We start from the raw sequence: 26,929 nt of genomic DNA on the forward strand, positions 1-26,929 counted from the left end.
GGGAAATTTTCGAATAAAAGTTATTCAATATAAACTTGCAAGACAGTTAGAATGGGCTTTATTCTCTTGGGTAAAATTAGGAGAAGTGTTCACGTTCACGAATTTATCATTAATTCAGTTAAAACGAAATATATTGATATTTTCTAATGCAGTTCTATGTGACATTATGCAATATATCGCACATTGGACTTGTTGATGATTAACCAGCTGGCAATTGCAAGTTTACTGGGAAAAATGTTTTTACTAGGAAATATAAACGAAGGACTTCCAGTAAAAATTTGTGATAGTAATCAAAATGTATCGAGCACGCAAACAGAGATAATATGACTTAAATTTTCTTACAGTCTCACAGAAATTGAATTAAAATGAATATAATTAAAATAATATGCATTTTAAGTGAAATAAAGCCTTTAAGTTTGTTAAATTTCAATCAAAAATGTGACTTTTGATACAAAAAATTTTAGCTTTTTTTCTAGCTATTTTTTAAAATTTTTTAGCTTTTTTTGGCTAGTTTTTTGGACAAATCTAGCGGTTTTTTGTGAAACAATTCTGGCAACGCTGATTACATATTTGCGAGCCGAACCATGGGGCGTATACAGATATGTATGTTAAATTCATACACACAATTGTTACAAAAAGTATACGCCACGCTAGACTTGGAAAAGAAAGCTTGTCTTTTATATAGAAGAAGAAAACTCCAAAAATATCAAAGAAGCTTTGGCTACCCCACTCAACTTACTACACACCCCAAATACACAAATAATATAATAAAGAGATTCTTCACTTACTCACTTACTAAAAAGAGATATGAGAGCACAAAAGAGAAAAAAATAAAGGTTTAGCAATAGTACACAAACACACCAACACTTCTGCATTTATGGCATATGGATAGAATGAGAGCAAAAACAACACAATTTGACATTTGGTTTTCCTCTAGCCGGGGGTAGCTGACAAATTGCACACCAGTCATTCAGTTGTATAAAGAGAACGAAATTCAGTGGTGTTCTACTGGTGTTGTGTGTGCTAAAGCTAAAAGGAATATAACAAACGAATTTTTGTAATTTCTGTTAGAGATTATAAGCAAACGAATCGAAGGCTCACTCCTGAAGGCTACTGATTGTGAAGAAAGTAAAGAATTCAAAGCTAAAATAGTTGGGTAAATAATTTCTATAATATAACAGAGGACGACTATTAATAGAATTTTTAATTTTATTCAACAATATTTTTCATCTTCTAAAATGTATGTGCAATGTGACTAACCCCCTTTATGGTACATACGACAACAAACCTATAGATTACCATTTCTACCCAAAGTGCTACAAACGAAAGTTAACGCTTCAAACTGTTTTTACGACAACCAAATAACTAATACACCGACTCACCAGAAGCCAAGAAAAATAAAATCAACGAAAAAGTTTATATTTTTGCATTACAAAACAAAAATAACATAACACAAGCCCCACCACCACTAACACAGCATTTGTGAGGGAGAAATAACTAAGCAGAACAAACAAAAGGTGAGTAACACTTATTCACATGTTGCAAATTTGCAAAAGTCGAGGAGAGCGACAAAAGTGATTAATAATATCAACATAAGCTGTCTATTGAATGGAAATGTTGAAGTGTCCCACAAAAGTAGATATTCGTGTTTGTATATTAGTTCGAAAGAAACGTGTATACGAAAACGCATCACGAGTTATGTAGTATCGTAAAAAAGTAAAAATAAAAAACAATGACCTAAAGAAAAATGTTTGCTTTTGTTACGTTTTCCTATGACAAATTCTCTCTATACCTAAAGGTGACGTAACGGGATATATTTTCTTATTTTTTGTTTATACATAAGGACATTCCCCTTTGATATACTTTGTTCTTTTATACTGTGCTTTTTGTTCAAAAACGAATTAGAGTGAATGGGAAAAAGACAATGCAAAGAAAACAATAAATTAAAATTGGGCACATGTTATAGATTTTCTACTTACATCAAATGCTACTTGCATTTCATCATATTCGTAGTCATAGTCGTCTAATACACCAGAGATGCTGTTTGTCCATGGCTTTCATATGTATGCATGTTCATATATTGGTCATTCTCAGTATGGTGCTAATAACATAACGATGTGTGTTTTATCTTTTCTATCCATTTGAATATCTATAGAAATATTTTCTTTCCTAAAAGCCAAAATATCTATGTACTATCACCACTTTTCTATGAAACATTTTGACATATCTACGTATGCATATACTCCTCTACCCCTTCTTAACGTATGAGTAATATTTTTTGTTATTGTTTATTTTTGCAAATGATTTGCCGGTATATTAGAGTGGTTCTCTTAAATTTACGTTGAAATCATAATGTAAACACAAAACAAAAATAAGTAAGAATAGTTTAAAGTCGGGAGGGGCTGAGTATATTATATCTTTCACCACTTTATAGTAGAGGTGTGCACGTGACACGAAACTGTCGTGACTCACGAAAATTTCCGTGACTCACGCTGATGGCCACGGCGTGAGTGTGATTAACAAACCAAATGTCGTGCGTGAGTGTGAGTCACGAAAATAATTTCTTCGTGAGTGTGCGTACGAAATTCGGAAAAATACGCTCACGAAAATAATCCCGCCCACGGACATAAAACGCTTACGAGTTGAATCCATTTACAATTTTAGTGAGACCTGAGATGTTAAACGTTAAATAACGCTCTCGATTTTAATCATGTTCGTGTCTTCAGACATATCCCTAAGGTAAATTACTCTTAAAGTCAGATTTTGGATTTTTTTTGTGATAAAGTTTGCAACTTTTCCGATATCCGTTTTCCAAACTTTTTTTTTTTGTGTGTAGCTGTCCATGATTTTATCGGCATTTCCAACAATTGGCCTTCCAGTGCGGGGTGTATCTTTAACGTCGAATGTATTGGAAGGAAATCTGTTACAGTATAATAAACACTATTGACATTTTTCACACGCTTGGATTTCGCTATATTTAAAATAAAGCACATTTTTCGATTTTGCTAGAGTTCATCTTAGACGTACGCTCAAACGAACTATCATCTTTTTAATACGTGCACTGAAAGAAGGATCTTCTGAGGGACGAAAATTTAGAGAGCTTTTGACGTTAAAAATTCTTTTTTAAAAACAAATAAAAAATCATTGAGTCGCTTATCATAAATTCTGGCTAATTTGTTCTAAAAGAAAATAACTTATAAGAAAGAGGAATTTCGTTTGCCTAATATTTCGTTACGGGGAAAGTATTTTCTCTTTGGGTGCAGTAGCTCGTACTTATTACAAGGCGAAATACAGATTAAAATTGCCTTCTTTACACAGAAAAAAATTTTACGAAAATTTTTCCAATTAAACTTTCAATTGAGTTTTAAAAAATATTCAATTAAAAATTTAATTGATTCAACAAATATTTTAATTGAAACAAAAAACCAATCACAAAAATGAATAGTATCAATTAATTTTTTAAATGAATCAATTAATTTTTTCATTGATACTATCATTTCTGTGATTGAAGACATTTCAATTAAAAAATAATTGGATCAATTAATTTCATGATTGAATCAGAAACAAAATTTTTTGTGTGTAAGAAGAAGTTCGAAATTCTTTTTACCGCACTGTGACAACACAGAAAAAATTATCACTAAAATATCGAATTAATAAATTCGTTGAAGCACTTAAAAAATTTACTGATACAATTAAATTAGTAATCAAATTAGAAAAATTAAGTTAGTTAAGAAAATGTTTGAGAGTGTTTACGTTTTTATTTAAAATATTAATTATCTAAATTAATATTTTAATTATATTAAAAATATTCCCAAATAAAAATTAGTTTCTATGTACGAGTATGTGCTAGAATCATTAAATTTTGGCTAACATGCAAAATATATAATTATAATCAGAAAATTCATAAAAAACCTTTAATCGTAAGAAAAATTACAAGATTTTTTTTCATTTAAAGGTAAAATAATTATAAATAATAATACAATAAATAATTGATTATCTCATTTTTCAATCATGAATATTTTTCCTGATGCAAATTCAATACAAAATTAATTGGATCAATTAATTTCATGACTAAATCAGAAAAATAAAACCAAAAAAGGGACACCACGCGTTATCAAAACAACAACTAGCGTTCATGATTTTAAAAACTAATGTTTACGAATTTATAATCAGGCAGTGATGACCCGTGTTCGAATCACGAATCGGATATTTTTTTTATTATTATTATATTAATATTTTATTTATTTATTATTATATCTGGGAAAATCAATTTTAAATGCTATACTATGAATACTAATTTACACTTTTCCATTTTTGCACTTAATTTACATAACAAATGAAAATTGGGTTGTCTGTTCCATATGCGTTAACAATCGCCTTAGTACATTGCACCATCGATGGCGTTGCCATAACGACTTACGATTATTTCTAGACTGTACATTAAAGAACTTCGTTCATAAAAACATGAAAGTCTGTTCAAGATTTTGGAATGTCGCGTTTTCTATTAGTGTATGCCATATGATTAGCTTTGTTAGGATAATCAATAAACATGCTAAAAATATAACTCAAAATTAACGTAATGAGATTTTTTCAATTATTTTTTCTTTGTTCATTAAGAATACGACATTAATAGAAGAAAATACATTTCGAAATTCATTAGCCTAATTTTAATGAATAATTTTATACTGTACTAGCGTAACCCTGCCCGCTTCGCTGCGCCTCCCGAAGCATATTTTCGTTAACTTAGTCAACCATATCCTTCGACCTGAAAACAAATTCGAAAAGATTTGAACTCTTTTAAAGAGTAGGTCAGGGGAAGACTGGCACAAAAACTGAAGTACTGATTATTCACTCCACACTGAAAAAATATTGTCGTGAAGTCAAAGATTTCATGGCTTAAAATACGAATGCAAATTTTGCTTAGCATAGAAGACGCATTTCTCTAATATAAAGTTTTTTTCCTTGTCCGAAATTCGATAAACTTTTCAATGAAGTCGTAATGTCCTTATAATTAAGTGATTTGACTTAAAAATGGGTATCATAACATGAAAGAAAAAATGTTTGGGCTAAGGTCAACTTGACTTTAATAATTCAGAAAAATTCTTTAAATTTAATGAATTTGTCTTTAAATTTGTTGCCTTTTTGCGCCTTGACTATAAAGCAAAAAATCGTTCAAATTTAGGACATGTTTTTCAAAACTTTATTTTAAAGATGTTTTTTACTTGAAACATAGCATAATTTGTACTAGAAGTCGAGTCTTAATTTGGAAAATAAAGTTGTCCTTAACTCGTTTTTAAAGGACTTTGATAGCATATGAAGAAAATAAGCTGAGAAAGCGAAAAATTAAAATTTGCTTCCTAGAAGCAAGTACACAAAACCCAAATTTAAAAGAGAATTGTGTCTTAAAAGTATCCTTACTTGTATTCTCCGCTTCTTTGGCTCGGAATCAATACCAACTTTTTTAAAGTAAAGACAAAATCTTTGGAACCGGGCATGTTTTTTTTCAGTGCATGGTTTCAACACACGTGCCCCGTACATTACATTCAACCATTTTTTTGTTTATTAATTGTTCTGTATTCAAATCGTTGGACAATCTTCTACATTTCCTGTGAATTTCAAGCGTGGTTTGTCAAGGGGACAAACAACATACCGTCTAATAAATCGGAAAAAGTACTTAAAAAATTTACCATATTAACATTTGTTAAAGTGTTGGACACGGAGAACTTGCCTTTCCTGTCCTGTTGCCTGTCAACTTTATGTAGGTGGCAGCCCGATGTATCAGGCTCACTTAGACTATTCAGTCCATTGTGATACCACATTGGTGAACTTCTCTCTTATCACTGAGTGCAGCCCGATTCCATGTTAAGCTCAATGACAAGGGACCTCCTTTTTATAGCCGAGTCCGAACGGCGTTCCACATTGCAGTGAAATCACTTAGAGAAGCTTTGAAACCCTCAGAAATGTCACCAGCATTACTGAGGTGGGATAATCCACCGCTAAAAAACTTTTTGGTGTTCGGTCGAAGCAGGAATCGAACCCACGACATTGCGTATGCAAGACGGGCATGCAAACCATTGCACCACGGTGGCTCCCTTAAATTTACTTTATGTAAATTTAAGTTGTTTACTTAAAAAGGTCTGGTAGAAGTCTGTGGAAAAATCATTAAATTGTGTACCGAGTTCCCATTTATCGACAATCCTCTACTTTCTATTTTCAAAAAATCGGGCAAAAGGGAACCCCCCTCCTTCGCTCCTCCCGGACCAGATATCGTAAATTTACGTACCCTATATTCATTTCATAAACTACCCAACTTCACTTTTCCCCTTCTCCAACCAGACATCGAAAAACCATGTACCCTGTATAAATTTAATCATCTTCTCCCAATTTCAAGTAAATCAGAGAAGGTTAGATTTTGCTCTATTTTTTTAAAAGGGACGTCACTTTCTCTGCAAATTTCAAGAAAATCTGTAAACTTTCCTTCAAGTTACATAGTGTGGGGCAAGGAGAAGATTCCCGTCCAAATACCCAAAAATCATGTACACTATATTGATTTCATAACCTTCCCCTGCGGTCTTTGTAAATTTGAGAATTCTCGTTTTTTCAGTTTTAGAGGAGGTCTCCCTCCCTGTCCCGATATCGAAAAATAGCGTATATTGTGTAGACGTCCCAGAAAATCTTAATCAAATTATAAGCCCAATTTTTAAACAGCGGAGCAAGGGGAGGCCCCTCTTCCCTTCCGAATATCACAAAATCAGATATCCATTATAATAATATAACCTAACCCACATCCTCTGTAAATTTCAAGTAAATTGGAAAAGTTTAATTGTTTTACGGTGCGTACTTGCGGAGAAATGAGGTCTCCCTGTGCCTTTTTAGTTTCCCCGACCAAATATTTAAAAAACGTATACCTCATAATCTCCCCAAGTTCTCCGTAAAATTTCAGTTAGTCTACAAATTTTAGTGTTTTCACTGTACTTTAAAAAAAAGTCGGACAAAGGGGAACCCAGCCCCCCCCCCTCACCATCCAAATATCGAAAAATAAATTAACCGTTCTTTGCCTAGACGCCCCCTTCAACCTTCCCTGAAAATTTCAAGCAAATCGGATAATTTTGTCCCAATTTTCAAAAAGTCGGGCAAGGGGGAGGTCCCCCTTACCGTCCAAATATTAAAAAATTTTGGTACCCCATAATAAATTCATAACCTTACGGCGTGTTCTCTGTAAATCTCAAATAAATCGGAGAATTTTGGTTTTTTTTACTGTACTTTAAACAAAAGTCATATAGAGGGGTGGTCCTTCTCCGCGACCAAATATCGCAAAATAAAGTAGCGGGTCTCTGTCTAGACATCACCCCTAACCTTCCTTGGAAATTTCATCCAAATCGGAGAACTTTGGCCCAATTTTGAAAAAGTCGGGTAAGGGGGTTGTCCCCCTCCCCCAGCAGATATCAAAAAATGAGGTACCCTATTTTCACCACATTTTTCATGTGAAACAAATAAAATTATTTTATAACAAAAGCAACTGCGATGAATTCAAAATATAAATTTTTGTAATGTGCGCTTTATGTAAACAAAGATTTTTCCGTTGAAACATTTCTTGAATTTTCTTTGTTATAAACTTCACAGAGCCCGAGATCTTTCCAACGAACGCAAAACCGTGGAAATCGGTTCGGTGAAGTTGCATCCGAGATCGCGCTGTATATAAAAAAAGATTTTCCCGCTTTTCCGTCGAAACTTTTCTTTGCTATAAACCTTAGGGAGCCCGAAACCTTTCCAACGAATGCAAAACCGTTCCGTTCGGTTCATGCGTTCTGTAGTTCGGTTCATGCGTTCTGGAGTTAAAGCGTCAGGAAGGAAAACCCGACTTATTTTTATATAGTAGAGATTATAATTTTATCCGTATTATGACCATGCATCAATTGAACCTTGACAGCATTGAAGGAAATATTGACTTAAAACAAGGAAGGAAATATTGACTTAAAATTTATGTAACATACATTTTAAGAGATAAAATACACAATATTAAGTCAAAATTTCTTTAAAATAAAGAAAATTTATTTAAAAGTAAATTTGTTTTGTTCACTAAATCGTTTTGAAATCTCGTTTCGCCTTTCCATTAAAATCGTGTACCTATGAAATATGGCAACTTGTCCTTAAGATAAAGATGTAAATTCATCATTGAAATTATTTGAGATCTTCAATATTTGCATTACAAATAAAAAGCCTCACAAATATGCTAAGAATTATTTGTAGAATTTTGTATTTTCTGAAATAAAAATTTATGGAGGTTTAAATCGATCAAAATATCTTTAATTTAAAGATGCCAATCATGAGTGACATATTTGATGTGGTGTATTATATCTTCTCAATCAAATTGGCTTTGTTATTTTGTATGGTTTCTATGTAGCCAAAATTCTAAAAGAGAATTGGCTTTATGTTTTCACATCTGTTCAAGTTTTCTTTTTTGGTGCTTTTCAACATTGCAATTTTCAATTGGTCATTGCATATGATATACGAAATAAACAATTTTCATGCCATTTTATGATTCCGTTTATACGTTTGGCCATTTGTTGCGGTCAACTATTTTGAAACGGCGCCATTTCGAATTGTTTAAATGAATGAGAGCGGTACTGGTTACACAGTGAATAATCTTTCAAAGAAGAAATAAATTTCATTGTTAATATACAGGGAAAAATTGGTGACTTCACTAAATACACCCACATTAAACCATTAATTTAATCGTAACTTCTATTCTATAAAAGTTTTTCGTTCTAGTAACGAAAATTTTAATTACACATATTAGAAAATGTCTTTCACAAGTCAGTTCAATTTTATAAAAATTAATTAATGTTTTCCTAAATGGTAGTTCAAATGTTCATGATTTGGTCATTACCTCCAATAAGTTAGTTTTATACCCTGCGCCACACTGTGGAACAGGGTATTATAAGTTAGTGCATATGTTTGCAACATCCATTTTGCACAGGGAGTAGAATTAGCATTGTAGCTATGCGTGCCAAATTTGGTTGAAATCGGTTCAGATTTAGATATAGCTCCCATATATAGCTTTCGCCCGATTTACACTCATATGACCACAGAGGCCAATTTTTTGCTCCGATTTAGTTGAAATTTTGCACAGGGAGTAGAATTAGGATTGTAGCTATGCGTTCCAAATTTGGTTGAAATCGGTTAAGATTTAGATATAGCTCCCATATATATGTTTTTCAGATCTCGACAAAAATGGTCAAAATACCAACATTTTCCATGTAAAATCGCCACTGCTTAGTCGAAAAGTTGTAAAAATGTCTCTAATTTTCCTAAACTTCTAATACATATATATCGAGCGATAAATCAAAAATAAACTTTTGCGCAGTTTCCTTAAAATTGCTTCAGATTTAAATGTTTCCCATATTTTTTACTAACATTGTGTTCCACCCTTGTGCATTAGCTGACTTAAATTTTGAGTCTATAGATTTTGTAGAAGTCTATCAAATTCTGTCCAGATCGAGTGATATTTAAATGTATGTATTTGGGACAAACCTTTATATATAGCCCCCAACACATTTGACGGATGTGATATGGTATCGAAAATTTAGATCTACAAAGTGGTGCAGGGTATAATATAGTCGGCCCCGCCCGACTTTAGACTTTCCTTACTTGGTTTTACTATGGTACAGAAAATTTCTACCAAAAAGTTTTACACTGATAGAGTAATATTTCTAGCGGGCAAGTGGCAAAAGATAGTAGAACAATATTGAACATAAAGTTAATTATTAATATAAACAAATGAGTTGAAGTTTGAGTAGAAATATGTAGAGACTTTTTCGACTACCCAGTATTTCTTGTCCTTCACGTAAAACGAAATTTTTTTGTTAATCATGTGTGAGTAACTGAAGAGCTTACTTATCTTTGTGTAGTATGCCTATTGGCGAGATTTAGAGGTGAACTTAGGTTCGTCAAGACATCGAATGTATTGCAACAACAATGAACTTAGGTTCGTGAATACACCAGTGCTTGGTTGTTGAGTGGAACTTACACGCAAAGAAAAAAAACGTTTCGAAAACGTGTACCGAAAACGTTTTTCTTTTGTTAGTTTTTTGAATTGCTTCGAAAATTTTAAACTTTTATCACCAAAAAAATTCGTTTGTTACAAAATTTTTATTTTTTCAATAAAAAAGATATTTTTGAAACAACAACACAGTCCATTTCGTTTATATCAAACACTGTTCTTTTCTGACTTTAGGTCTTTAATACGACACATTTTACAGTTCAAAATTTTATATACTACAATGTAATGTTGAACATTTTTTCGGAATCTTCCGAACATATCTGGAATATATGTTAAAAAAAAAAAAAAAAAAAAAACTTTGGTCGAAGCAGGGATCGAACCCACGACCCTTGGCATGCAAGTCGGACGTAGCAACCACTGCTCCACGGTGCCAAACTAAATGTTTGTTTCTGGTAAATAAACTTTGTTTATTCGGTTCGTGGGCGCCGCAAGCTATGCTATATAAATATAATTTATATGGATATTTATCTATTGATGACCATAACAGGTACATAGCTCTGTGGTTAGTGTGTTGGCTTACAAAGTGCATGGTCCGCGGTTCGATTCTCCGTCCAGGCGAAAGGTAAAAAAAATTTTAAAATTTATAAAATCGTATAATTTCTTCTACATTGTTGGCATTACAGGAAAAGGTGTTAAGAACAAAAAAACCTCGTGGATGTGAGAAAGATGTGAGGGAAAATGCAATTAGTAAGAAAACAATGTGTTTTTTTTTTTGAGTTTGTCTTTATGAATTTTTTTTTACATCCTGGAAAAGGATAAACGTTTATCACAAAAAGTATATACTTTTCTTCCAAATACACTTCCTTACAGCGAAAAGCAAATGAGAAACGAACTTTATTTGTCTAAAATTTCGTTTGGGAGGAAAGAATTATTTTTTTGCGTGTAGGTTCCAATAAATAACAAAAGTTAGAGTTGGGAACTCTAGCAAATACCCCCAGTTGCTTCGACGAAATACTCTCGGCAACCCAAATTAAAACAGGTGTGATTTCGTGTCACTTACATTTATTATGGTTGACGGGAGAGATTCCTATGGGCGACGAGAGGCAACGATGTGATCTGGTTGACGACACTCAAGCTGCAATAAGAAGGATATTTCCTGTTTTACATGACAGGAACCTTCTCATAAAATAAGAGCGGATAAAAAAGATAAAAGGAGTTGCCACTCGTCATTACAAAAATCTTAATTCAGTGTTGTATTGTTCTTAATTCATTGCTTTACAAACTAGATCTAATTTTTATAGAAATATACATTGAGTTCAACACATTTCACTTCAATACATTTCAATTCAATACAATTCAATAAAAAGTTTAATGGAATTTCGGTTCAAGATGCATTAAGACCAAACTGCGCACTCACGAACATAATCACGCTCATGGGATGAATTCCCTTACACAGAAAAAAGTGAACTGTTTTATGGGAATAATGAACTACCGCGTGCGAAAAATTGAACTAAAATGTATTCCATTTTGTGAGGTTGCTGTAATGCGTTGTTAAAATAACGAGAATTTCCTGAGTTTGTTTTTATTAATTTTTAACTACCATTCTTCCTTCTCATGAAGGCAAAAATAAACTAAAGATAAAGAAATAATAATCGGAGCCAAATCATTATCATATTAACCCCTCAGTAGTTTCTTATTTTTTTGGGGAATCGAACGAAATTTTTCTTCTGCTTTCGTTCATATAAATGTAGGTGTGCGTTCATTGAACTTTATGCTCTCGTTTCGTTCATAAAGTGTTTGAGTAGGGGTTTCCCCGGGAACGGGATCCCGGGAAGTCGCTATTTTTTCGCTCCAGATTTCCTGGGAATTAAGTACGGGAATTTCCGCGATTTTTTCTTTACAACATTTTGTATAAAATGGAGGGATAAATACTACAAAAAAACATTATTTGTAGTACCATTTGGTAAATCATCATACTCATTACACTTCCAAAATCTACTTTAACAATTTTTAACTGTATTTTTCTTTGTAAATAAGGGATTTCAAATCCATTTTTAGTAGATTTTGAGTCTAATGTGAATGGGGTATAATTTAGACTAAGTATAGAGGAATATACAAAATAATTTAATTGTTTTTGATATTTTTGTTTAGATGTTCAATTACTTTGGAAATTGCATTCTTCTATTTGAATTAGGTACCAATTAGTAATAGTTGCCTTGTGCGAAACACATAGTCGTGGGTTCTAGCCCAGGCCTCCCAATTGTTTAAAAGAAGGTTGCTCTTCCTAATTTATTATCGTCATATTTCTGTAAACCGACATTCCAATAGACTGGTACACTAATTGAAACTTTATGAACAATGGGTCATTTTACCTTATGTTATATAGCCACTTTTGCAAATGCATAATTTTAAAATATTTTCATAATTATGGCAAGGATGTGTTTATAAAAATGGCAACATTTATTATGATAGTTACTCTAATATCAAATATAGATGGTGTATTTCTTTTGGGAATATTGATCGAAAATTTGCATATAGTGAAGTATAGTGACTCTGTTTTATGATGGTGACATCGAAAAAAGTTTCTATCATTTCCATACAATTTTTGAAATGTAAAAAATCCCAATATATCGGATGAGACTGACCATTGTAACTATTGTAAAAGTTTTTTGTTTTTTGTGTATTACAAGATATTTTATTTTAGTATGATTTATGGCTGATATAAACGATTAACATAATAATACATTGTCAGTGGCCCACACAGCGCCTTATAACTGTAGCTTTAGGCGATTTCTAATTTATTCAAAAGTCCAAATATATGCCACATCGAAGCAGATTTCCCTTTGACCGGGATCCCGGGAAATTCGAAAAAAAATTCCCGTTTTCCCGGGAATGGAAAAAGTCCGGGAAAAAGAAAACCCTATGTTTGAGACATACTTAAAAAATAAGTTAGTTTAACTACGGACTTTTTTCTGTATATGATGTTAACGACTACCACTTTATTCTCGTCAGGTGACGGTATTTAATTCTTTTTCGCATCTACGCACTCTTAAAAGATAAATTTCAAACATAAGATGCTATTCAGTGTTGAGTTACTATAAGCGAGGTGACCATTTTTATACCCTAAACCACATAGTGGTCAGGGTATAATAAGTTTGATCTGCCAAAAAATGTGCCTACCAGAAATATTGATTTTAGACCCCATAAAATATATACCAATCGACTCAGAAACACCTTCTGAGTCCATCTAGCGCTTGGTGTCCGTCCGTCTGTCCATGTACACGCAAAAAATAATTCTTTCCTCCCAAACGAAATTTTAGACAAACAAAGTTCTTTTCTCATTTGCTTTTCGCTTTAAGGAAGTGTATTTGGAAGAAAAGTATGTACTTTTTGTGATAAACATTTATTCTTTTCCAGGATGTAAAAACAATTTCATAAAGACTAACTCAAAAAAAAAAACATTGTTTTCTTGCTAATTGCATTTTCCCTCACATCTTTCTCACATCCACGAGATTTTTTAGTTCTTAACACCTTTTCCTGTAATACCAACAATGTAGAAGAAATTATACGATTTTATAAATTTTTATTTTTTTTTTACCTTTCGCCTGGACGGAGAATCGAACCGCGGACCATGCACATTGTAAGCCAACACACTATATATATATATATATATATATATATATATATATATATATATATATATATATATATATATATATATATATATATATATATATATATATATATATATATATATATATATATATATATATATATATATATATATATATATATATATATATATATATATATATATATATATATATATATATATATATATATATATATATATATATATATATATATATATATATATATGAAAATATAAATTCTTTAACCGTATGTAAACTTGTGTGAGACTGTGTAGCTCCCATATATATGTATCGCCCGATTTCGACAAATGGGGTCACGTGGCACTTTTTTACTAACCGTTACTGGCTGGTAACAACAGCCAAAGAAAAATCTAACAAAATTTTAAGATTACCACAAATCTATAGAAATTTTTATCAACACTTTATTCCTGTAGAAAATGTTGTCAACATTTTCTTTCTATAGAAAATTTTGTCAAAATTGTATTTCTATAGAAATTTTTTTCAAAATATTATTTCTATAAAAAAGTTTTTCATAATGTTATTTCTATGGATTTTTGTTTTTTCAAAATTTGTTTAAATTTAACAAAAATATTGTAGGGAAAATTGTTTGGGAATGTATGGGAAAGTAGGGAACTTTTTTTGTTCTTGTAGGGTAAACCGAACATTTTCCATGGCAACACTGACTATGAGCTATAGTCAGATTGAGACAAAGCTCCCATAAACAAGTACCCCTTAATTTTCTTAAATATGCAACTGCGATTTATCTCCCAGACCTATATCAATGTTACCCTACAAATGCTTATGATTACTAATTCAGTAAGGGTGGTTTAGGGTATGATATAGTCGGCCCCGCCCGACTTTCTATTTTACTTACTTGTTTTTTATGAAAGTGAGTACAAAATTATTCACGTGTACACCTTTAGTGAAGTAACATATTCTACGTGTCTTCGCAATCAATGCAGTTCTTTTATTCATTCATTCTTCATTCTAATAGCTTTCTCTAAAGGTATTCCAACCGACTCCAGTACTCATGGACTATGTTTCTAGCCATAATAACTTAAAGAAAGAACGTCGCTAGGTGAAACTCTCAACAAATCCCTATACAAATTATCACACAAACAAATATTTGCCGGTAGAATACAACGGCAAACAAAAATAAAAACAAACAAGATTATCTTATTTCATTTTTTTTGTGTGAAATATTTGCTATACAATTACGAGAGCAAATACAACACCGACCAAAATTAAACGAAGAGAAGAGTGAAAAATGAATTTGAAAATCAAGCAAAAAATGCGTTTCATTTGCAATAAGCCGATATTTTTAGATTGTAACACGTAGAGTCAAAATATTTTTGCTTCAGTGTGCCGAAATTATTTGTGGCGAAATTCTTAAGAATGACAACAACTTGCCTTTCAGCCTGCCAAATGAATGTTGGACGTCTGTCGTTTAATTTCGATTGAAATTCCTTTTATTTTTTTTTATTGGCTGGCAATCTTTTTTATTGAATAGCTGGTACAATTGAATGACGAGGCATGACAGCGCTATAGAAAAAAATACACTTGCACCATTTGTAAACATCATTAACGCCACAAACCATAAAAAGACAATTTTCAACTTGTATCTATGTTTTATAGATTTGCGTTAAAATTATATACACCTGTGATCAAAATAATAGCAGTACTTGCATGGGAAATGGTTCTTTGTGAGGTCTAATATCGATGGTTTAAAATAACAAGTAAGTAAAGTAGAAAGTCGGGCGGGGCCGACTATATCATACCCTAAACCACCATTACAGAATTAGTAATCATAAGCATTTGTGGGGTAACATATAGGTCTGGGAGATAAACCGCAGTTGCATATTTAAGAAAATTAAGGGGTACATGTCTATGGGTGCTTTGTGTTAATCTGACTATAGCTCATAGTCAATGTTGCCACGGAAAATGTTCGGTTTACCCTACAAGGACAAAAAAGTTCCCTACTTTCCCATACATTCCCAAACAATTTTCCCTACTATATTTTTCGTTAAATTGAAAAAATTTTACAAAACAAAAATGGTTCTAAGTACTTTATTATCTTAAAACATGAATATGCAACGTATATAACTTAGAATATAAATTTGTATTACCACCACGGTTGCCACAGTTGGTAGAATTCTACCCAAATTAGTAATCTTTTTTGTTAAATCTCTATAAAAATAAAATTTTGGAAAAAGTTTCTATAAACAAATTTTTGTGAGAAATTTTTCTATAGAAATAAAATTTTGACAATAAATTCTATAGAAATAAAATTTTGAGAAAAAATTCCACAGAAATAAAATTTTGAGAAAATTTTTTATAGAAATAATATTTTGAAAAAAATTTCTATAGAAGTACAATTTTGACAAAATGTTCTATAGAAATAAAATGTTGACAAAATTCTCTACAGGAATAAAGTTTACCACACATTGTTAAAGATCAAGCCATGCCGGCTTCTAATTTCCTCCTCTAGAGCCACCAAAATGTAAAAATGATTACAAATTGTGTTGAGTGAAAACGTCCTACATTGTGGCCCTACGTCCCTACAAGACGCTAAATATTAGAAAAACCCTACATATAGGGAATTTCCCCTACTTCTAGCACCACTGGCTGTGTTGATATTGCACCTACGGAGTTAGTATGTCACTAATATTGAGCCCATTATTAAAAAAGAGAGTCGTTAAATTAGTGTGGGTAATAAATACAAATTTGTAAAAATCGAGCAATATTCTTATGTAAGAGCTACAAGTACGTATAAGTACGATCGGCTAGTACATCAAAATGTGAAATTTGAGTAACATTGGTTAATAAATAAGAGTACTATGGCCAAATTTGGGAAAATCGAGCGATGCATATATATGGAAGCTATATCTAAATCTGAACCAAATTCCATAATATTTTGCGGGTTTGATTAATACCACAAAAGGTTACCTTGTGCAAGATTTGAGGAAGATCAGTTAAGAAATGAGGCCTGTATGGTCAAACATAAGGTTATTAGGGGCGAATTTTTCAAAATCGGGTGATACATATATGGGAGCTGTATTTACATCTGAACCGATTTCGATGAAATTTTGCACATATAGTTAGTACTATAGAGGACTGGATCTAGCCAACTTTTAGTAAGATCGGTTAATAAATAAGGGTTCTATGGCCAAATTTAGGATAATAGGGCTATACATATATATGGGAGCTATATCTAAATCTGAACCGATTTCGATGATTTTTTGCACGTATAGTTAGTGCTATAGAAGACCACATTTAGCCAAATTTGGCTAAGATCGGTTGATAAATAAGGGTTTTATGGCCAAATTTAGAAAAATCGGGCGGTACATATATATGGGATCGATAGCTAAATCTGAACCGATTTCGATGATTTTTTGCACATATAGTTAGTGCTATAGAAGATTATATTTAGCCAACTTTGAGTAAGATCGGTTGATAAATAAGGGTTTTGTGGCCAAATTTGGGAAAATCGGGCGATACATATATATGAGAGCTATATCTAAATCTGAACCGATTTGGATGATATTTTGCAGACTTGAAGGGCGATGGAAAAGATTACCTTTTGCCAAATTTGGTGACGATCCGTTTGAAAAAACGCGCAACGTGACCCTATTTGTCGAAATCGGGCGATACATATATATGGGAGCTATATCTAAATTTGATCCGAATTCTTCCAAATTCAATAGCGTTCGTCCTTGTGTCCAAAAAACTCCCTGTACCAAATTTCATCAAAATCGGTTAATAAATGCGACCGGAATCCTGTGAACAACAAATACATGGACAGACGGACACCAAGCGCTAGACCGACTCAGGAGGTGATTCTGAGTCGATCGGTATATATTTTATGGGGTCTAAAATCAATATTTCTGGTAGGCACATTTTTTGGCCGATCAAACCTATTGTACCCTGACCACTATGTGGTTTAGGGTATGAAAAAAGGCCTAAGCCGATTTTTTTTTACTTTACATGAAAAGGAGAAAACGTAATAAAATTCGTAAAATTTTTGATGTAACGAAAAAATTTAACCCTACGATGGGTGGTAAAGAACTTAGCGTTATGATTGAAAGTCTGTCAATTTAAAACAGGTCTCATGAAAAACTATGATCTTCTATTTTTCAGGTTTTGGATGTAGATATTTAGTTAATCTTTTTTTTGTGTTCTATCAACCTTTTTTTTTTTTTTTTTTTTTTATATCCATATTTATTTATATATTTAATAAAAAGGGGTCCAGCCGTATTTAGATATATGTATATGTGTGCGTCCTACACTTTTATTTACAGCAATTACATCATAACAATATTCTCCAATAGTTCAAACAAAAATAAAGCTTAACTAAATGTTGCATTTTTTGGGGCTGATATTTGTATGTGTGATTTGATTCTCGCTCTCTGTTTACAACATTGCAGTACAAAACAAGTAAGGAAAGTCTAAAGTCGGGCGGGGCCGACTATATTATACCCTGCACCACTTTGTAGATCTAAATTTTCGATACCATATCACATCCGTCAAATGTGTTGGGGGCTATATATAAAGGTTTGTCCCAAATACATACATTTAAATATCACTCGATCGGGACAGAATTTGATAGACTTTTACAAAATCTATAGACTCAAAATTTAAGTCGGCTAATGTACTAGGGTGGAACACAATGTTAGTAAAAAATATGGGCAAAATTTTATTTATGATTTATCGCTCGATATATATGTATTAGAAGTTTAAGAAAATTAGAGTCATTTTTATAACTTTTCGACTAAGCAGTGGCGATTTTACAAGGAAAATGTTGGTATTTTGACAATTTTTGTCGAAATCAGAAAAACATATATATGGGAGCTATATCTAAATCTGAACCGATTTCAACCAAATTTGGCACGCATAGCTACAATGCTAATTCTACTCCCTGTGCAAAATTTCAACTAAATCGGAGTTAAAAATTGGCCTCTGTGGTCAAATGAGTGTAAATCGGGCGAAAGCTATATATGGGAGATATAGCTAAATCTGAACCAAATTTGGCACGCATAGCTACAATGCTAATTCTACTCCCTGTGCAAAATTTCAATTAAATCGGAGTAAAAGATTGGCCACTGTGGTCATATGAGTGTAAATCGGCTGAACGATATAATATATGGGAGCTATATAGAAATCTGTACCGATTTCAATAAAATTTGGCACACTTGACTACACTACTAATTGTACTCCTAGTGCAAAATTTCAACCAAATTGGGGTAAAACTCTGGCTTCTGGGGCCATATAAGTCCATATCGGGCGAAATATATATAACAGGTTGGCTGATATGTCCCCGGTCTGACACATAGATGGCGTCGCTAGTATTAAATGCATATTATTTTTATATAGTACCAACCATCAAATGATTCGTGTCAAAATTTGACGTCTGTAAGTCAATTAGTTTGTGAGATAGAGCGTCTTTTGTGAAGCAAAAAGGAATTTCGTGTTTTGATAAAATACTGTTTTCTGAAGGGAAAAATACGGTGGAAGCAAAAACTTGGCTTGATAATGAGTTTCCGGACTCTGCCCCAGGGAAATCAACAATAATTGATTGGTATGCAAAATTCAAGCGTGGTGAAATGAGCACGGAGGACGGAGAACGCAGTGGACGCCCGAAAGGGGTGGTTACCGACGAAAACATCAAAAAAATCCACAAAATGATTTTGAATGACCTAAAATGAAGTTGATCGAGATAGCAGAGGCCTTAAAGATATCAAAGGAACGTGTTGGTCATATCATTCATCAATATTTGGATATGCGGAAGCTCTGTGCAAAATGGGTGACGCGCGAGCTCACATTTGACCAAAAAGAACAACGTGTTGATGATTCTGAGCGGTGTTTGCAGCTGTTAACTCGTAATATACCCGAGTTTTTCCGTTGATATGTGACAATGGATGAAACATGGCTCCATCACTACACTCCTGAGTCCAATCGACAGTCGGCTCAGGGGACAGCGACCGGTGAACCGTCTCCGAAGCGTGGAAAGATTCAAAAGACCGCTGGCAAAGTAATGGCCTCTGGGATGCGCATGGAATAATTTTTATCGATTATCTTGAGAAGGGAAAAACCATCAACAGTGATTTTCTGTGTGTTTTTCTTTGTTAGACCGGGGACTTATCAGCCAACCTGTTATGGGAGCTATATCTAAATCTGAACCGATTTCTTCCAAAATCAATAAGGTTCTATTCTGAGCCAAAATACATACTTATGCCAAATTTGAAGTCGATTGGACTAAAACTGCGACCTAGACTTTGATTACAAAAATGTGTTCACGGACAGACGGGCATGGCTATATCGACTCAGGAGCCCACCCTGAGCATTTTTGCCAAAGACACCATGTATCCATCTCGTCTCCTGGGTGTTGCAAACTTATGCACTAACTTATAATACCCTGTTCCACAGTGTGGCGCAGGGTATAAAAAACGACTTTGACATTGACTTGCCTACAAAATTGACTCATTTGCTGTCGTGATACTCAGCGTTATGTTTTGTAAAAGGGGTTGCTAGATGTGACGATATTACGTAATTTTGGCGAATTACTGAGTCAAGTTGTAAAAGGTGATTTTTTAAGAGCTATAGGAAAATTTTCAGAAAAACACACAAACACACAAATTTAGAAAAATGCTTGAAATAATTATTTGCCGATATAACATAATTGAATATTTGAAGATTATTTCATACAAATGTTGATTGCGGTCTATCCGCTTAGTTTAATTTTCGCATACTTTTTGCAACATTTCGGCCAATATTTCACGAATATATGCTTCAATATTGTCTTCCAATGCGTTTAATTAAAACAAGTTTTTCTGTATAGACTGAGCTTTAACATAGTCCCACACAAAAAATAGCCTAAAGGCGTTAAATCACACGATCTACACGCAAAGAAAAAAAGTTTAGAAACCGTGTACTCGTGCACATTCACGCACGACATGTGTGTAGGAATTCACATTCACCTACACGCAAAGAAAAAAAACGTTTGGAAAACGTGTACCGAAAACGTTTTTCTTTTGTTAGAGTTTTTTGAATTGCTTCGAAAAATTTAAACTTTTATCACCAAAAAAAATTCGTTTGTTACAAAATTATTATTTTTTCAATAAAAAAAGTTATTTTTGAAATAACAACACAGTCCATTTCGTTTATATCAAACACTGTTCTTTTCTGACTTTAAGTCTTTAATAAGACACATTTTACAGTTCAAAATTTAATATAGTACAATGTAATGTTGAACATTTTTTCGGAATCTTCCGAATATATCTGGAATATATGTAAAAAAAAAAAAAAACTTTGGCCCAAGCAGGGATCGAACCCACGACCCTTGGCATGAGAGTCGGACGTAGCTACCACTGCTCCACGGTGCCAAACTAAATGTTTGTTTCTGTTAAATAAACTTTGTTTATTCGGTTCGTGGGCGCCGCAAGCTATGCTATATAAATATAACTTATATGGATATTTATCTATTGATGACCATAACAGGTACATAGCTCAGTGGTTAGTGTGTTGGCTTACAATATGCATGGTCCGCGGTTCGATTCTCCGTCCAGGCGAAAGGTAAAAAAATTTTAAAAATTTACAAAGTGGTATAATTTCTTCTACATTGTTGGTATTACAGGAAAAGGTGTTAAGAACTAAAGATCCTCGTGGATGTGAGAAAGATGTGAGGGACAATGCAATTAGCAAGAAAATAATATTTTTTTTTTGAGCTAGTCTTTATGAAATTGTTTTTACATCCTGGAAAAGAATAAACGTTTATCACAAAAAGTATATACTTTTCTTCCAAATACACTTCCTTACAGCGAAAAGCAAATGAGAAACGAACTTTGTTTGTCTAAAATTTCGTTTGGGAGGAAAGAATTATTTTTTTGCGTGTACGTTCACGTTATACATACAATGTTTAAATCCTCACGCTCACGAATTGAATTTGTTCGTGAGTGTGATTTTTTGTGCCTATATTTTACCGTGAGCGTGAATTTTATCGTGTTCGCACTGGAAAAAAGCATCCCCGGTTCCAAAGACTTTGTCTTTACTTTAAAAAATTTGGTATTGATTCCGAGCCAAAGAAGCGGAGAATACAAGTAAGGATGCTTTAAAGACACAATTCTCATTTAAATTGGCTTCTACACTGAAAAAAATATTTACGCGATATTAAAGATTACGCAACCTCAATTTTAGGATGGGCAATTTACACACTATTAGGGACAAATTTCTTTAAAAATATGAAATTTTAATTAAAAGAAAGTTTATAATCTTTGCTTCAACAATTTTTTCATTAAATTTAGGACACACATTTTGCAAAAGTCGTTAAAGTTGCAAGTCTTTAAACTAAGGCAAATTTTCCTTAAAGTAAAGGAAAACATTTTTGATTTAAAGAAATCATCCTTAAATTAAGTGAAATATTGAATCTTTATATTTAAGATAAAAACCCTTCAAATATAGGTTAAGACTTATTTTGAGGATTTACCATCTTTAGTTTAAAGTTTTTTTTTGGAATTAAGAAAATATTTTTTACTTCAAAGTATCCGTCACAATTTGAATTTTTATACTGACATTTTGTTGTACGTGTATAGCTTTATTAATATACCGGAAAAATAGAATGAAAATTCCTTAAATGAGATCTGTACCCTAATTTTAATTTTATGGATCCTAGATTCAAAGCCAGATAGGGTGCAAAAAATCCTTATTTTAAAGAACCCGCATCTTTCGCTCGGAATCAAAACCAAAATCCTTAAAGGAAGGTCGAAATCTTTGAATCCAAGTAAACTTTTTTTGAGTGTAGGAAGCAAATTTTAATTTTTCGCTTTCTCAGCTTTGTTTCTTCATATGCTATCAAAGTCCTTTAAAAACGAGTTAACGACAACTTTATTTTCCAAATTAAGACTCGAATTCCAGTAGAAATTATGCTATGTTTCAAGTAAAATACTTCTTTAAATAATAAAGTTTTGAAAAACATGTCCTATATTCGAACGATTTTTTGCTTTGTAGTCAAGATGCAAAAAGACAACAAATTAACAGACAATATTTTTTTCAGTGCGTGAATTCTATCGTGCGCGTTAATGTTTTCGTGAATGTGAATTTTAATGTGTGTGTGATTTTAATCGTGAACGTGAATTTTTTCGTGAGCCTGATTTCGAAGAAATTTTACTCACGCACATTCACGAACACATTTTTGTTTAGTTACATTACGATTCGCATCATTTTTAAGAAGTTCGGTCCAATGATGCCAACAGCCCATAAAATTAAAAAAACTGCTTTTTTTCTGGATGCATTCGTAGCTATGGCAGTACTTCTGGTTGAGGCAAGAACTGGAACTGATGAAAAATAAACTGGAAGAAAGCTTCCAAACTATAGCATGCACGCAAAAAAATAATTCTTTCCTCCCAAACGAAATTTTAGACAAACAAAGTTCGTTTCTCATTTGCTTTTCGTTGGAAGGAAGTGTATTTGGAAGAAAAGTATATACTTTTTGTGATAAACGTTTATTCTTTTCCAGGACGTAAAAACAATTTCATAAAGACTAACTAAAAAAAATTGTCCTGGCTAATTACATTTTCCCTCACATCTTTCTCACTTCCACGAATTTTTTTAGTTCTTAGCACCTTTTTCTGTAATACAAACAATGTAGAAGAAATTATACGATTTTATACATTTTTAAATTTTTTGTTTACCTTTCGCCTGGACGGAGAATCGAACCGCGGACCATGCAATTTGTAAGCCAACACACTATCCACTGAGCTATGTAGACGTTATTGTCATCAATAGACAATTACCCATATAAGTTATATTTATATAGCATAGCTTGCGGCGCCCACGAACCGATTAAACAAACTTTATTTAAGAGAAAAATACATTTAGTTGGGCACCGTGGAGCAGTGGTTGCTACGTCCGACTTGCATGTCAAGGGTCGTGGGTTCGATCCCTGCTTCCACTAAAGGTTTTTTTTTTACATATATTCCAGATATAGTCGGAAGATTCCGAAAAAATTACATTACAACATTACATTCTACTATATTAAATTTTTACTATGAACTGTAAAATGTGTCTTATTAAAGACCAAAAGTCAGAAAAGAAAAGAACAGTGTTTGATATAAACGAAATGGTCTGTGTTGTTGGTTCAAAAATAACTTTTTTTTATTGAAAAACTAAAAATGTTATAACAAACGAATTTTTTTGGTGATAAAAGTGTATACTTTTCAAAGCAATTCAAAAAACTCTAACAAAAGAAAAACAAATGGAAAGCCAGCAATAGAAGTTATTAGAAAAATATGCTCTGAAAAATTGAACATTAGTCCGCAGATTAAATCGGCAAAATCTCTTTTCGAGAGAAACAACTCACAGACTGTCATAGTTGAATTTGAAGAAGAAAATGATTTAAGAGAAGTACTAAATAATACAAAAGGCCTATCAGGCTCAGCTATATCAATTGATAGAGACTTGAACCCACAAAAAACAGCTCTTCTGTTAGTAAGAAAGGCGATTTTATAGGTCTCAAAGAAGTATAAAATAGCTGAAGAACCTAGTGCCCTTGTAACTACGATTAATAAATTAGAGGAATACTGCAATGGAATTTAGTGGTTAACGCAAGTAAATCCAAAATTATGGTTTTTCGCAAAGGAAGCCAAATATCCCAAACGTGTTTGTCCAATTTTTAGAGGCCAGCGGACACAACTCTTTTGTAAAACATACTTGTCCGAGCAAGAAGTTGTACAAATCCTAGATGGAAGAGGGGATAATGACTGGAGAAATTTGGTCAAATATATTACAGCGTCAATTACATACAGGAAGCTGATTATGTCAGAGTATTCCTAATTTACTACCATATTCGTATATGTGCAACCCTTCTAGTCATACACAAATTTTTAAAATTAAATTCCGGCTGACGACAATATGTCATAGCCGTAAATCTTTGTTTCGCTTTATTTATTTTTTGTAACAAGTAACTAAAATTTAAAATCAAAAATTTTATAACATGTATATATAAATGAAAATTATGAAATAAAGATACTACTACTACTACTACTTCTGGTTGATCTTCACACCACAATCGACAATTTTACTTATTTACATACCCGTTGAAAAGAAGCGCGCTATGAATATTCTTAACATAAATAAAATGATAATTTAATATTCAATAATTTGTAATGGTTAAATTATAGGCGAACGTGAAGATGTTTGACAGTGAAATAAAACACGAAACGTGCATTAGCTATTTATGCAAGTGTTGCCAAAGGATAATAGATAAAAAATTACCCTTTATCATTATACAGTTGACTTTCCTGAGTTTGCTTCTTTATTATTGGACGAATAATGGAAAACACTATTCCATTATTCAACAATAACTTTGACTAACATTGACTATTAGAATGACGAATCCGCGTTATTTTGTAATTATAAATTAATTCATTTAACTTTAATTACACCGAGTTAAGTTAGATGGCTAAAGTTTAGTTTTCTCATTTCTTTTAAATCAATTTTAATCAACACGCTCGCACAATTGATTTGGTGTTGTTATATTGTCCCCAGCAAAAAAAGCGCCGCCAAAAAAAATAGTGAAAATGTTCCTTTTGGATCCGGAAGTGGTGCAAAATTGGCGCAAAAGCGATAAATTTAACATGGGGTTGTAATCAATACCAAAACCATTAGTGTAAAGACAAAATCTTTGGAACCCAGCATGTTTTTTGTTCATTCGTTTGAACGTAAATGGTTCCATGTGAGGCTATAATGAAAAGCAACTTTTTAAATTTATTTAAAACGTTTCTGTTATAGATATTATGATTTCGACAAGGGTGACTCATTTTCACTCTAAGTTATTGTACACTTCAGCTACATACCACAAATTGTTACAGTCTCCCTTTTTACATAAATTATAAAAATGACCCACTTTAATCCACTATAATCATATAAATCGTTGTGAGTTCCTCGAATCTGTAAAAGTTAATGATGTCGAAGGTATTTTGTAGATCCAGAATCTGATATAAAACCAATATCTATTCTACATTCGACTGTCGAACGACACTATATGAACTGATCTTGAAAATATTGAAATTCGCCCGAAATTCATAATCGCCGTTTCACTCTAATATATGTTTGAATAATTGTATAGTAGCACAAGTGTATCGTATATTAATTTGCCTTAGATCACAAATTTGACATTTTCTTTTCAACTCATTCAATCTCTTAACAAAAAACAATTACTAATGATATTACGTCAATTTAACGGCAATGAGAAAGAAAAGCTAGCAAATGAATGTGACGGATGATTCCATCGGCCCAACCTCCTTTTCTAGAAAAATAAATGCTATTAAAATTTGACAACTAAAAGTGAATGGGTATACAAATGTCTTATATGGAAAGATTAACCACAAACCAGTTATCCTTAACACGACCAAATATTATGGGACAAAATTCATTTCTATAGGAAATTTTGTTAAAATTTCATTTCTATAGGAAATTTTGTCAAAATTTCATTTCTATAGGAAATTTTGTCAAAATTTCATTTCTATAGGAAATTTTGTCAAAATTTCATTTCTATAGGAAATTTTGTCAAAATTTCATTTCTATAGAAAATTTTGTCAAAATTTCATTTCTATAGAAAATTTTGTCACAATTTCATTTCTATAGGAAATTTTGTCAATATTTCATTTCTTTAGGATATTTTGTCAAAATTTCATTTCTATAGGAAATTTTGTCAAAATTTCATTTCTATAGGAAATTTTGTTGAAATTTCATTTCTATAGAAAATTTTGTCAAAATTTCATTTCTATAGAAAATTTTGTCAAAATTTCATTTCTATAGGAAATTTTGTCAAAATTTCATTTCTATAGGAAATTTTGTCAAAATTTCATTTCTATAGGAAATTTTGTCAACATTTAATTTCTATAGGAAATTTTCTGAAAATTTCAGTTCTATAGGAAATTTTCTGAAAATTTCAGTTCTATAGGAAATTTTCTGAAAATTTCAGTTCTATAGGAAATTTTCTGAAAATTTCAGTTCTATAGGATATTTTCTGAGAATTTCATTCCTATAGAAAATTTTCTGAAAATTTCATATCTAAAATTTTTGCAAAATTTCATATCTATATAGTTTACATAATCTTCATTATTGTCTTCCTCTAATAAGCTAATATTTTCTCATATAATTTAAAACAATATAAAATGAAATTGAAATTGAATTGATTGTAGTTTTTTGTATTCTTCTTTTTTAGAAAACATGTTCGCATTATGGTACCTATCATTGGCGGTCGATGAGATGCGGTAAG

General features: G+C 32.2%; 1 long non-coding RNA gene across 2 annotated transcripts; it reads left to right on the forward strand.

Moving 5' to 3' along the window:
* Window positions 1–959: 959 nt before the first annotated feature.
* Window positions 960–26,929, forward strand: LOC142233995 (uncharacterized). Of its 2 annotated transcripts, none has more exons than XR_012721536.1 (3): window positions 960–1,156; window positions 1,295–1,517; window positions 26,853–26,929. It is a non-coding gene; the product is annotated as an uncharacterized LOC142233995 (long non-coding RNA). The 2 variants fall into 2 exon arrangements; XR_012721535.1 differs by having other exon boundaries at window positions 961–1,156; window positions 26,876–26,929.

The sequence above is a fragment of the Haematobia irritans genome, chromosome 4, assembly GCF_050003625.1.
Source record: "Haematobia irritans isolate KBUSLIRL chromosome 4, ASM5000362v1, whole genome shotgun sequence".
NCBI lineage: Eukaryota > Metazoa > Arthropoda > Insecta > Diptera > Muscidae > Haematobia > Haematobia irritans.